The following is a 15,764-nucleotide window of genomic DNA, read 5'->3' as shown; positions in this document are numbered from 1 at the left end:
TGCTGAAAGCGCATCTCTTTTGAGTTGCATTAGTGCCCTTAGTAGACTTAATGATGTAGAGTGTTGGTGTGTTTTTTGTATTCTGCGTTTTAATTGTGCGTGCGTGTCACAGTATGAAATTGTGAAACACTTTGGTCAGCTTGTGAAACGTGCTCTACAAATACTAATAATAGTATTGTGTTGTACTTTAGCTTAATCTGCATGCATAAATGGTCAAAAATAAACATAATAAATGTATCAATATATGGCACATGGTGACTATTCACATAAACCCTTGCTTGGTATGCAATAAATAAATGTAAAGAGTTGAGAACAAAATGCATGTGTAACAGTAAATCGGATCCATGTGGCTCTTAAAGTGACAGTGTGCTATATTCCTGCTGCTGACTGTGCTTATAATGTTTTATTCATTGAGTGATTCCTTTTCCTTTGGCTTAGTCTCTATTTCAGAAGTTGCCACAGCGGAATGAACCGCCAACTATTGCGACATATATTTCAGCGGCAACACAGTACTGGAAAACACCCATGCACACTCACCTTCACACACACACTCATACACTATGGCCAATTTAGATTATTCAATTTCACCTACAGTATAATGCATGTATTTGGGCTGTGGGGGAAACTGGAGCACCTGGAGGTAACCCACACCAACAAAAGGAGAACATGCAAACTCCACACAGAAATGCCATCTGACCTAGCTGGGACTCGAACCAGCGACCTTCTCGTCTAACTTATATAATATTTTTAGAATGTACTTTGCCACCCCAACATTTATTAAACGGAAATAACATTTAAAAATAAAATACAATTGGGCTTAGCATTATTAAATCAAGCAACAAAAGGCAACAAAGAATATATATATATATATATATATATATATATATATATATATATATATATATATATATATATATATATATATATGTGGCAAACTTATAAGGATTTTTTAAATAATCACGATCATGATTATGAGTTTTCCCCGTAAGTGAGTAGTCCTACTTAAAGTAATAAGAAGTTTGAAATACCTCTGGGGCGATACTAATCATCAAAATCCAGATGGAGTCCACATTGCTGACAGTGAAGTTTCCCCAAATGCATGCAGCACTCTTTTCTCACTATAACGAAATAAAAATGACAATGGTAAGAAAACAGTAGTAATTAAAGCATCTGGAAATAGTGATAAGCTCTGCAATTCAATCAAAACTGTATTGTAATTACACAGATAAATAGATGGATGGATACACTGTAAAAAAAAAAAAACTTATTTACAAATTGAAGTGAACTGAAAGATAACACAATTAAGTTGTCCACAAAAAAAACCTCAAGACCTGTGTTGTTTTGGCTCATTTTAAATAAGTAGTTTGAACAAACAGCAAATAGATAGATAGATAGATAGATAGATAGATAGATAGATAGATAGATAGATAGATAGATAGATAGATAGATAGATAGATAGATAGATAGATAGATAGATATAGATAGATAGATAGATAGATAGATAGATAGATAGATAGATAGATAGATAGATAGATAGATAAACTTACATACAGTAAACCCCTTTAACCTCTAAGACAATAGAAACAGGTGATTATTATTATATAAGGTACCTGTATTTTCTAAGTTCACAGTTCACAATCCAAGGCTGTTGAACATATACTCTCATGTCTGCTCTGATAAGAGTTCATGTGTAGTTTTTTGTGTCTTATCTGAGAGTGTGTGTGTGTGTGTGTGTGTGTGTGTGTGTGTGTGTGTGTGTGTGTGTGTGTGTGTGTGCGCGTGCGCGTGCAGACACTGACTCAGGTTTCTATAACTGAACTAGTCTCGGCCCCCTTAAAAATCAAGTTTGGTTGTCATGACAGCAGGGATCTAATTATACAAGCATTCCTCAGAGGAAACACAAGCTCCTCTTCCAGACACAACGCTCTTTCACTCGCGCATAAACACACAATAAACACAACGCTGACTGTGAGGAAGTGGAGTACAGTGCTCAGACAGAACATACAATGAAAAGTGTATGATACAGTCAGATAGGATTTTAACAGCCTACAACTTTAAATGATAAGTTTAATTCATTCGCAATATTACTAACTGCCATCTGAGCATTTTAAAATTACGTTTTATTCTTTATTTCGTTTTTACACACAGACACATACATAAACTCACCGGCCACTTTATTAGGCACACCTTACTAGTACCAAGTTGGATCGCCTTTTGCCTTCAGAACTGCCTTAATCTTTCATGGCACAGATTCAACAAGGTGCTGGAAATATTCCTCAGAGATTTTGGTCTCTAAAGGTGCTCTATTGGATTGAGTTCTGGTGACTGTGGAGGCCATTTGAGTACAGTGAACTCATTGTCATGTTCAAGTAACCAGTCTAAGATGAATTGCACTTTATGACCTGCCGGAACTGTTGATACAAGGCAGTTTAGATTCTTACTTTTCATGTTGTTGTCGCCAAATTCTGACCCTACCATCTGAATGTTGTAGCAGAAATCGAGCCTCAAAGTTTGACGTGTTGTGCGTTCAGAGATGCCCTTCTGCATACCTCGGTTGTAACAGGTAGTTGGACAGGTGTACCTAATAAAGTGGCCAGTGAGTGTATACCAGCTGTTTTTCAATTACCAATTGCAATTGTATTAGTTTTAGTTAACTTTAATAACCCTAATTAGAGCTAATGAACTTCATGTGCAAAAAAACTTGTGCCATAAAGATTAGCAATGTCTAAGCAACCACATAGTACATGCAAGCAAACACTCAGTACACCTTAACAATTGCCTAGTGCCCTAGCAACAAGAGAACATTTTAACAACCAGTCAAGACACCTTAACAACAACAACACAACACCATAGTAAGAGACAGACAGACAGACAGACAGACAGACAGACAGATAGATGATAGATAGATAGATAGATAGATAGATAGATAGATAGATAGATAGATAGATAGATAGATAGATAGATAGATAGATAGATAGATAGATAGATAGATAGATAGATAGATAGATAGATAGATAGATAGATAGATAGATAGATAGATAGATAGATAGATAGATAGATAGATAGATAGATAGATAGATGGGTCTTTCTAGCAACAAAAGAGCATATTAGCAACCAGTCAAAATACCTTAACAACAACACAATGTTGTTCGGGTCACTTGTCAATCAATGTAGTGGGGCCCTAGCAACCACGGAACACTCTAATAACCAGGCACCTTAGTAACCATACAACACACTGACAGCTAGTCAAAACATCAAAGCAACAACACATCAATGCCTTAGCAATAGACTGAAACAGCGTAGCAACCACCACACAATGCATTAAGAAGTTGTAAAAACAGCCAGAGATCTACACAGCAATGAACTACAGTAGCAACCACGCAGCATGCTAACAACTGGCCAAAACAGCCAAGGAAACAAAATACCCTAGCAACCACACAAAGTGCCTACAATTAGTCAGAACTTCTTAGCAACAGCACAACAATTCCCTAGCTACCAAACACACCCTTATGGAGACTAATCCAGCTGAAAATACCCTTTTCTATATTAAAAAGGTTATTAGTGTGAATGTGAAGACAAGTTTCAACACTTCAGCTGTCTGACCTATACACTTACATCTGTTCAGGTAAATGTCTACAGTGTCAGATATAGGTACTTTATATACTTAATAATACTATACTATATCATATACTTTACATTATACAATATTATATTATACACTATACAATATAATATACTATACTATATACTATACTATACACTGTACTATACTATTCTATATACTATACACTATACTAAACTATCCTATATACTAAACTATATAATATACCATACACTATACTACTATACTATACACTGTACTATACTATTATATATACTATACACTATACTAAACTATACACTATACTATATTCTACTATACACTACACTAAACTATATAATATACTAAACACTATACTACTATACTATACACTGTACTATACTATTATATATACTATAATATATACTATACACTATACTATACTATATAGACTATTTTGAGAGATGTAAACAATAACAATGGTCCCAGCGTATTTCCTGTTTTACATTTTTAATTTCTAGAGTTTCTGAGAATTCAAAAAGAGCCTCATTTTGATGAATAATGTTATAATAGCTGTTTTAACATTAAGTTATGATTGAATTGCCTCTTGTTACAGTTATGAAATAGTTTAATAATAAGCAGAAAATGTTTATGGGCCATTGACATCAGCACATTCAAATGGTCTACACTATAGTATACTGGATGCATTTACATGTAATTTGTGAATGTGTGTAATTGTGATATTCTGTAGTACATTTAGTGACAGAGGCACGCAACGTCATAAGACGTTAATATTAGGTTAGATTTAGATTGTGATATCAGGTGGCCAAAACTCAAGTCTAGCCAGCATTTAAAGACACCGTTATTTTCATGTCCAATAACGACGTCAAATTATGTTGATATTTGGTTGATTTCAGGTTGTGAGAGAGAAAGTGACCAAAATCCAATGTCGAGCCAACATCTCAAACCAACATCATATTAACAACAAATACTGACATTTATTCGTCAGGTATGGCAATCAAAATCCAACGTCTGATAGACGTGGTAACGTCCACACAACGCCAAGCTGTAACATCATTAGACATTATTGTTTGTTGGATTTTAGGTTGTGAGAGAAAAGTGACCAAAATCCAACATCGAGCCAACATCTTATACCAAAGTCATATTGACATCAAATACTGACATTTATTCATCACGTATGGCAACCAAAATCCAACGTCCGATAGACGTCATAGGGGTAACGTCCACACAACGTCAAGCTGTATCATCCTTAGACCTTGATATTTGGTTGATTTTAGGTTGGATGTTGGACATTGATGTTGGCCTGACATTGAGTTCTGATGTCAACCCGATTTTAATTAAAACTTCAATCTGACGTCATGTTGACGTCTTGTGCCTGCTGGGTGTTTAAGACCATTTTGTCAACATCCTTCATCTCATCAGTGACATGCATCTAAACCAGGGATGGGCAAACTTGATCCTCGAGGGCCGGTGCCCCTGCAGAGTTTTTTTCCAACACTAGTCAAGCACACCTGAACAAACTAATCAGTGTCTTAAAGATCACTTGAACTCTATAGTCTGTTTGAATAGGGTTGGAGCTAAACTGTGCAGGACACCAGCCCTCCAGGACCGAGATTGCCCACCCCTGATCTAAACAGTCTCTGGGTCATTGTGTGTAAAGATTTTGGACATTTTCTTGCACACTTTTAATGCTTCCAACACAGTTTGCTGCAATTATAAATCGCCCATGTCTTGAGGTAGTTCATTATGAGGCGATTTACCTTCTATGAGCGATTTGATTGGACAGGAATCACAGGACTGATTCTTCTCAATTACAGTAGTTTGAGTCTTTGTGATTTGTTTCTTTACACCACTGACTATACTTAGGTAAGCAATATTATCAACAAATATTATAGCTTAAATTAAGCTGGGTTTAAGTTTAACCAGGTCTATTTTGCTTATTAATGACATCAAATGTCTTTTCTAAAGTTTTAAAATGTTAGGGGTAAAGGAAAGCCACTCATCTGAATGTGCAGGACAAAACAAATGCTGCATGAATTCACAGGAGTTTGTTGGGAAAGGCTATAAAACTGTATGGAAAGAGCAGGTATTTTAATGTTGCTTTAGGGGCGACTGCTAATCCACAACACACATACACACATACACACACACACACACACACACACACACACACACACACACACATATATATATATATATATATATATATATATATATATATATATATATATATATATATATATATATATACACACACACACACACACACACAGCAGTAAAGCAAAATCTGGGTGCATTTGAGTTTTCATTCCGGCTAGTCATATGGGTTTGCCCTCGATGTCTCAGTTTCTCTCTCACTCACTCCCTCCTCTTTTTTTTTGCTCTGGTATTTATGTGCTCACGGTTGCCACGGCAACATGAAACACAAACATTGTGGCGGCAGACAGGAAGTGCGTTTTGAACCACAATGGCGTCACTGTGGCTGCTGCAGTGTAGAGCTCGGACTGCTCATGTAGTCTTCATGATATTATCCGGTACTGTTACGCATGCCGCTTATAGACATTAATAGTATTGATTTTCCAGCTGCCCGGCTCACTTCTGCACCGATTCCTCTTTATGCTGGTCATTATGTGTATAATCAGAGTGTGAGTTATGCTCCTGGTACTTCAGTGTAATTTGCAGCAGAATTTTCTCATGTGTGTGTGTGTGTTTGTGTGTGTGGGCCTATTGCAGTGTGTTACATCAGATTCATACTACTGTTTATACATCACCGTTTTTCCTCTCTGCTTTATGGTGGTGTCTAAATATACCCCACTGAAATAAACTCTCAACGGGACCTCCCTCTCCTCCATTTAGACCACATTTCCCTCTCTTCTCTAAGACCGTCATGTCTTTATTTCCTCGTTTAATGGTGATAGTTATGACAGACAAGTGTTGTCATGTCAGATGATAAAGATCTTGACAGTTAGTTTGATAGTGAGAGTTTCTGTAGGAACTCAAGGAACTGCCGAAAGTTTTTTTTTGTTTTTTTTTTGTTGAAGTTGTTTTATTTTAGCTGTAGCCCAGATAATGCACATTGGTCAAAGATGAGACATCTTATTGTGTTATTAGCATCTAATTAAATTTACAAAAGTTCTCTGATATGCATAGAAACCTAAACCCAACCACAGTACTGTAAAAATATTAATTATACTTATACAGTGTCATAAAAAATGATGCTATACTGATGTGCATATCCACAGCTGTATCCTATCTAGACTTTATCATCTACTAGTCACGTTGAATCAATGAAAGGAGTTATATGTTCGGTTTATAATGCAATGCTATGGGGATTTTCTCGGTTTCTTCTTTGTAAGTGTTGAGTATTGCACGAGAGCGCCCCTTGGCCTTCAGAGGAAATTTACAGCTGTGCTTCCCTTACAAGATGTGCATGACAATCACATCTTTCGCTCAACTGTGTTTGCACTTTGATTTAGATTAATCACCCAGCCCTAAACCATGCACACGCCAAATAATCTATTAATTAACACATTTTCTGTCCATTTATACTCTAAAATTGCATTACTAGACCTCTTCGCTGTGACAACTTTTGAACAATTTAATTGATCCTAGAAAATATTTCAAACTACCAAAAATATTAATAATCATCACTTATTTAAATGGCAAAGTTTCATTTTAAACATCAAAAGAACCAGAGTTTGAGCACCCATAAGGCAATTCATTAATCTATCTAACTAAAATCTAATGTTAAGTAAAGCCTTGCTTAAATTCTATGTTTAAATCTGATTGTTTGTATATTCAAATTGATTCTGATCTAAATGATTCACTGTCCACGTGTTCAAATCTTGCTCATGTGATTTTTTCTTGTCAGAATATCTGCATTGGTTTCTTTATCAATGATGTTGTGATAATACTGTATGTCTAAGCCAAAAACAACAGCAGCATCAACAGGGTTTGTAATTGACGTGTTGTCCTAGGAGTTGACAACATGCTGAACTGAAGCTGATTTTATTTACTAGAACTTCATCTATGAAAAGCTCTATATAAATAACAATTAATTGTATTGTTGAGACTGTGATAGATTATACACGCAGGCAGAAATATAGGAAGCAAGTTTTTTTTATTTTAGCTGCTTTTTTGCCGGTCTTAAGATTCAAAGAGGAATGTGTTTGGACCACCCTGACTACAGTATACTGTTAATCTATTTTGACTTACACAACCTTGTTTCTGTGACAACTTTCAATGTGTTTTCTACAAACAACGTCTGACGTGGCGTGAGAAAGTGACTGAGGATGCATCTTTATCAGCTCTATAGCTCCCGTGCATCAGTAGGCCGTGTACACTAATTTGAGCACTAATAAGGACAGTAATGGTGAGCTTGGTTCAATAGACATTGGGACATTACTGCGTGTGACTCAAAAATGTCCTTGTATCAGAACCAGAATTAATAAAACAACAACAAAGCTAATATTTTTCATATATTACATTTATGAGGTTTATAAAAGTACATTACAGCTAAATAATTTTTATATTTTATATTTTATATACCAGCAACATTTCAACTGTCAAATATTATAAATGTCGGCTGGATTGTTCTTAACCTGTCTAGCTGTTCTTTCATGTTAGATATGAATAGGAGTTTCTCCTTAGAAAAAAATATCTTGTGTTCGACGATATGTTTTGTGTTTTGCACATCCAATCTTGGGTTAAGGGTGCATAGTGAGCATCAATGCTCTTTCAGTGCACTGGAAGAATTTTGTGATTGAGACAGCACTTTAAAAATGGTGTCTGGGAACTACCAGAATTCTATAAGTACTAGAATTACCATATCCGTCATTCGGACCATTCTCATATAAGACGTCATACTAGACGTCAAACAGAAAGTTTTTGATATGAGGAAGTTGCTAGGCATCAGAGGCACGCATGGTAAAAGCAGAGGTGGGTAGTAACAAATTACATTTACTTCGTTACATTAACTTGAGTTAAATCATTGGGTAACTTATACTTTTTTGAGTACATTTAAAGATGTGTACTTTTACTCAAGTAAATTATTAGAGAAAAATCATGACTTGCTTGCTTGGTTGTGTCGCGAGAGGTTGCTATAGAGACGCAGGTCCCGCTTTCGGTTATAGCGTGCGCGCATATGTTGGAATGATGGCTGAAGTCGAGGAAGACGTGCGAGTTTATAATGCGGTCACGCCATGGTTGAGTCTTAAGTGAAGTCTATGTTTTCACTCCAAGAGGTCAACAAGAATAGTTTGATAATGCGATGCTTGCTGTACATCGAACTGACATTGCAACATAAACGTGAATGACATGAATCACACTGTAACTATTTAAAAATATAATATTTAAACATTATTTTTTAATATTTAATACACATTTCTATAGTTTGGTTTATTTTATCTTTGCCATGATGACAGTACATAATATTTGACAAGATATTTTTCATGATACTAGTATTCAGCTTAAAGTGACATTTAACAGCTTAACCAGGGTAATTCGGCAAGTTAGCGTAATTAGGGACTGTAAAATGGTTTTAAAAACATTACCAGGAGAATAAAAATATTATCGGAAATACTGTGAAAATTCCCTTGCTCAGTTTACCATTATTTGAGAAATATTTAAAAAAGAAAAAGAAAATCACATGAGGGTGAATAATTTTTGACTTTAACTATATATATATATATATATATATATATATATATATATATATATATATATATATATATATATATATATATATCAGATTTTTTACTCTTACTAGAGTAAATTTTAAGATTGTTACGTTTACTTTTACTTGAGTAAAAATTTCTGCAAGTACTTGTACTTTTACTTGAGTATAGACTTTGGATAGTCTACCTAGCTCTGCTTTAAAGACATGGGGAAAAGTAGCAAACGCTTGAAATGCATGTGCTTATTTTGACTGCTATGGAGGTAGATATAATCAGAACTCTTTTGTGTTTTGTAATTTTAATAAAATAACAACGCTAGAAAGAAAATACACATATTTACTAAAAGTCAAAAAGTTATAGATATGTTTTTTTTATTTCAGCAAAGTTATTAAATAGCAATAATTTAATGATCAAAATGACAGCCTCTGTAGTTAGTGTTAACATGGCTAATGCCCTGATCAGTTTACTGACTACTGAAGAAGGGAGCTGACTGAGATGCAGCCATAGTGAATGTAGCTTGAAATACCTTTGAAAAACTTTCACCTTTGTTAATTTTTTTGCCGTTCACGCTTTCTGAATATGATCAAACTTCAATTGGGTTATGCACAAAACTTGTATTTGGACTGACAGCCTGAACAAGGCTGCTTGGAAGTTCCTAGCACACATTCCTGCCCTCATGCCTGAAGGCCAAGTCTGAGTGTATTCAGCCCTAGAACTCACACTCCATCCAGCTGACCACCAATCTTCCAGAATTCATCTGCATGTGACCCTACAGCTGTTTTAGTCTAAGAACAAAGATAAACCAACCAACACCCTAGCAACCATTCCTAACACCCTACCAACTGAATGACCAAGACAAACCATGGCAACGCCCTGACATAATTATGGTGAGTTTTATGCATGCATTCACATTTTCCTCATAAAAAGCAAAGGTTCAATAGTTATAGTCAATGTTGAATAGTCACATAAATCTTGACTTGAGCAATAAATTAAAGTCCTCTAATAGTGTGAATGGGAAATGAGACTAAATGATTTCAGAAATGAGGAAATGAAAGCAACAGCACTTCCTCCATATGAGCTCATTTGAATGAGATCATCCACTGACACGATGACACACTGCCGTTCTCAGGCATCCCTATAAATAAATGCACATCTAATAAACTCCCTTCTTGAATGCATCTCCCAATACGCACGTTCCCTGTCTCTTTCTCACAGTGATGCCCTTCTAATGCCACTCTTTCATGGGAAATGTCCTTACACCTCACCTAACATCCACAGTCTGATAAATGGGAGCCCTTGAATCCATTATCATGCAAACAGTCAATATAAGTACTATGCCACTACTGCAGTCCATTATGCGAGCTTTAAAATCTAAGTAGCAACATACAGAACTGCAGTGAGGATGCACAGAATGTGCGATGACAAAAATCACTCTGCAGAAACAGCCAAAATATAAACAATAATAGGAATGTGGGTATGCACTAAGTCAAATATATCACAATAATTTCTGGTATTTGTCATTAGCGATAATGATATAAATGACATCGTAGAGAGACAAAAAATAAATAAATAAAATAAAAGTCTTTTATCTTTATAGAAAAGTGTAATTTTTGTTGTGTTGTGCGCACACATGTAATGTAATAATATGTTTCAATCATACCGGATGCTAGAGGGCACACTTGAGCAAAAACGTCACAGATGCATTACAAAAGTAGAGACATCAACAACTTCTGCAGCTGAGGAATACAGAAACTATGCTGCATTCAAATGAGAGCTGGGCAATAAATCGATTTTATCAATAAACTCACGTGTGAAGTTCACATCGATTTGTTTAAATGGACATTCTAATACGTCACGCTCCCCTCTTGGCTCTCGTAGTTCCCCCCGCCATTTGCCATAGAAACACACAAATAACAAGCAGAAAGCAGAGGAAGAACTCAGAGAAATGTTGCTCTCTTTGAAAAAAAAAAATTAAAAAAACGGCTAAATTTTGGGCTCGCAGTAACACATTCACCACAAGAGTACATTTGAAACTGTGTCACACCTTGTGTTTCTCACAGTGACAGGTAAGGAATAGGACAACTAATAGAGAAGACGCGCATATGAAAGGAACTCTTACCTATAGGTATATACACAAGATAAATATCTATGACTGTAACCAATCTAATGTCGGAATCCAACATTGCTGTTTACCGATAAATAGGGCCAGACGGAATCTGCGGACGTTTTTTGCTATTTCTGCAGAGAATGTTGGTAAAAGTCTGCGGATTTCTGCGTAATTATTTTGGGAGTATCATAGCTAAATCCTTAATACATGAAATAAAAATAATATATTTTTAACTTTTAATTAATGTTTAAAATGCAAATCCAATTAGATTCACTTTATTTGGTAAACAAAGCAAGTATGTCATAGAATATATCTAGTAAAAGACTATTACATAAATATTACTGTGCAAACTGCATTGTACATAAATACATAAATCAAAACATTTTCACATTAGTCAATAATATTACTCAAATTAATTAAAAAACTGAATAAATATAGATTTACACACATTTACTCAAGTAAATAAACAGTAAATTAAAGTAAATTAAAAGTAAATTTAAACAGTTAATATTGGGCTAAAAATTTGCGGAATTCTGCGTGCAGATTCCGGGTGGGCCTACCGATAAATTACATGACTCAGCCACAAAGACATTAATTATTGTAAAAATCAACACTGACTAAACTCGCTGAGTGCACTAGAGAAATCTACCAGATGCAGCAACCCCTATCAAATAAAAGCAATGTATTGCAACCCACCTGCCTAACGCGAGAAATTTTTATAAACTAATGTAACACAAAATAAATATGAATAAACCTGTAACCTTTCACCAAAGTACCTTAATGGTTTTTTTTAATACATTGAATGTCAATGGTTACCGGTTTCCAACATTCTTTAAAATATCTTCTTTTGTGTACAACAGAAAAAAATAAACATATAAATTTGGTACTATATATGGGTAATTAAAATGTTATTTTTTGGGGGTGAACTATCTATTTAAAACAGCAAAACTTACACTTATTAGAAACAAGTGTGGATGTTAATAAACGAGCTGTTTTATGTTCATAAAACTTTCTTGAAAAAGAAAGGTCCCCTTTTTAACAATGACTATGAATTTCCTTTCACTGTAATTGTATAAAATAGTTTAGTTTATATTATTATTATTATAGATGTCTTGTATGCAATAATAAATAGAGCTGGTGAATTTTGATCTTTAAATGACAACTATTTTCTTTAGCTTTTATTTTTCCTTTAATTATAATCACGATAAGGTTATATAGGTTAATAACATTCAACTCCAAGCATTTTTTGTGGGGGGCAAGATCGATTTAAATCGTAATTTTTCTTTCTTTTTTTTTTTTTTTTAAATTTAAATCCTGACATTTTTTTTTTAAATTTATTCACTTTTAGCTTAATTTTAACCTTGTTGTTATATTTAATTTGTCTCACTCAAAAAAATGGTTATAAATATAATTATATAAATAAATAAATAAATAAATAAATAAATAAATAAATAAATAAATAAATAGCATAGTTTCCACTAAATTCATTCTTCCATGGCAGGGGGGCCACGCCAAAATTAATCCGGCCACAGCTGGAAAAATTCCTAGAGGAAACACTAAATAGAATAGTTTGTAAAAGTGGTTCAAATGGAAACACAACTGGATCCATAATACCGGACTGTTATTAGAACCATTTGACATCTTCTTCTTTGGCCTTAGTCCCGTATGGTTGCGGGGTCGGCTCTTTGGAACAAGTACTTCATTTAGACTTGTCCATATGATAACGACTTTTTTTACACATTCCGGCCGACCTGTCACCCTCATACACTAAGGGCAATTTAGCCTACCAAATTCACCTGCAGCATGTCTTTGGACTGTGGGGGAAACCGGAGGAAACCCACATGAACGCAGGGAAAACATGCAAACTCCTCACAGAAATGCCAACTGAGCCGAGGTTCGAACCAGCGACCTTCTTGCTGTGAGGGGACAGCACTACCTACTGCACCACTACTTCACCTCTTAGAACCATTCGACATGATAGTGGAAAATCGGTTAAAGTATGTCAGGGAATCTTGGGTTTAAAGCAGATTCATACACAAAACAAATGCTACTGTGGTACATCAATTCAGTCAGACCGATTGTATGTTTTATCCTTATTATGCCAATAAGACTAATTATTAAGATGGGGAGATTTTTCACTAGTGTATTGCAACGCAAAGGTTAAGGTATCACCCATACCTCCCTGTTAATCCACAAATATATAAACAAATTCATTAATTGAAATTCGGCAACCGCATAGCAACCAATCATCGTCGGGCAACATTAAAAACTGTGCAATACAGTCCTTTAAGGAAATGGAGAAAATATACTATAAAAAATGTGTCACTTGTCACAAACCTGTTAGAGTTTCTTTCTTCTGTTGAACTCAAAATAAGATATTTAGTTAAATACTAAAAACCTGTAATCCCTGACTTTCATAATATTTGGTTTTTTTCTATTATGGAAGTCAATGGTTACAGGCTTCTAACATTTTTCAAAACAAATTATTTTGTGTTTAAGAGATACAAAGAAACTAGTAAAGGTTTGAAATCATTTGAGGGTGAGTAAATAGTGATTAAATTTACATTTTTGGGTGAACCATCCCTCTAAATTATTAGATAATGGGTCATACACAATAATGCGTCTAAGACATAATCTAACCGTGACAGTGTAAATTCATTCATTCACTTTCCTTAGGACTAGTCTCTATTTGAGAGGTCACCACAATTATTACCAACTATTCCAGCATATGTTTCATGCAGCGGATACCCTTCTAGCTGCAACCCAGTACTGGAAAACACCTATACACTCTCAAATTCACACACTCATACACTACAGCCAATTTAGTTTATTTTATTCACCTATAGTGCATGTCTTTGGACTGTGGGGGAAACCGGAGCACTTGTAAGAAACTCACGCCAACAGCAGACTCAATCCAGCGATCTTCTTGCTGTATGGCGAAAATGCTAACCACTGACAGGATTCAACGCTAAGGATTTTTTCTACTTTCCCGATTGGACCAGTAGTTCAGATTTTTACTTGCCCTGCCAAAATTTTTACTGGCCCCACCAAAGAAATAAAAAAGTTAATTGCTATTTATCAGCCACATATATTAAATAATGTGTCACAAAATAATGTCTGGTGGTTCATTCCACTGTGGCGACCCCAGATTAATAAAGGGACACAACCGAAAAAAAAATGAATGAATGAAAATAATGTCAGTGACTGTAGAATTTAAGTTATTTGAAAAATATTTAGCAGTAAAATATAGCAGTATGGAAAATGTGCAAGTATTTTATTGCAAAACAAAACGTGGCTGACTTAAAAGTGACGGCAAACTAAGCAAAACATCACCTTCATGTTTTTCGTGATTTAAATGTTTCCACAAAGTTAGAAACAGATGTTTTCCTTTAGTCTCATAATTTGATGTCGTGGTCATGTTGCCTTCTATTAAAATTTAGTGACAAGGCAGCACTGCCCCGATCAGGCCAGTAACGATTCCGTCTACTGTCCCGAGCATCTCTCACGCTGGCCCCGGGCCATCGAGCAGTCCTTATTGTTGAGCCCTGACTGAGCCACCGTGCCACCAACAGTGTAAATTTGATGAGCTTTACAAAGACTGCTTTTGATGTTGTTTATTTAGTTCTCTGACTATTCTATATTGAAGATTTTTCAATTGTATTTAATAATAACTAAGCTGTGACCACAAGGCCTTGAGGATGGCTTCATTTATGAGGTAAAAAAGTTGATTCTGTACAGATTTACTGTATTCAAATCTGTAACTTTCTTAGGAATCGATGAAACTGTTAATCATGAAAGACATAAAAGATACACATGAGATATGAACTGGTAACGTGCATACAATCTTTAGTTTTCAACAATTTAGAAGTATACAGAATGTACAGGAACTTTTCCGCTAAAGCATACCGATCAATTCTGACCATTTTCACTGCTGATTTTCTGTTCTCTCTGAAGATGATTATTAAGGCATACTGACATCATCCATTTGGCAGAGCATTTGGCAATGTGCAGTGCTGATTTTGGTTGAATTTGACAGAATTTTGGTCACTTTTGGCAGAACGATTGCCATTAAGAAATCTAGTGAATTCCCAAAACACACAGCGCTGAGGTTGACCACCATGGTGTAACTGTGAGCAGCGTAGACTCTGGATCAGTCGGTCTGGTTTCATGCACTTCATCAGCTTGATTTCAGTCAGACTGCAACATTAATTCGCCCTCAAAAGCCATGTAAACACTTCAGACAGCACAGTCAGACCACTTGTAGGGGAAGTTCAGCCAAAAAAGAAGATTCTGTCATCGTTTACTCATGTCTCATTTTGGTCCAAAATATGGTCCTTTTGTTCTGCAAACGCGACATATGCAAAGCAAATAATGATTAACT

At 35.2% G+C, this 15,764-nt stretch overlaps 1 long non-coding RNA gene across 1 annotated transcript in view; it reads right to left on the bottom strand.

Annotated features, from left to right (window-relative positions):
* Positions 1-15,764, bottom strand: part of LOC137490489 (uncharacterized) — a 43,749-nt gene that overhangs the window by 21,740 nt on the left and 6,245 nt on the right. Inside the window, exon 2 of the long non-coding RNA XR_011010002.2 lies at positions 1,029-1,118. This is a non-coding gene — a long non-coding RNA (uncharacterized lncRNA). The remainder of the gene's footprint in view (positions 1-1,028; positions 1,119-15,764) is intronic.

The sequence above is a fragment of the Danio rerio genome, chromosome 3, assembly GCF_049306965.1.
Source record: "Danio rerio strain Tuebingen ecotype United States chromosome 3, GRCz12tu, whole genome shotgun sequence".
Lineage (NCBI taxonomy): Eukaryota > Metazoa > Chordata > Actinopteri > Cypriniformes > Danionidae > Danio > Danio rerio.
This window is presented reverse-complemented; position numbering and strand designations above follow the sequence as displayed.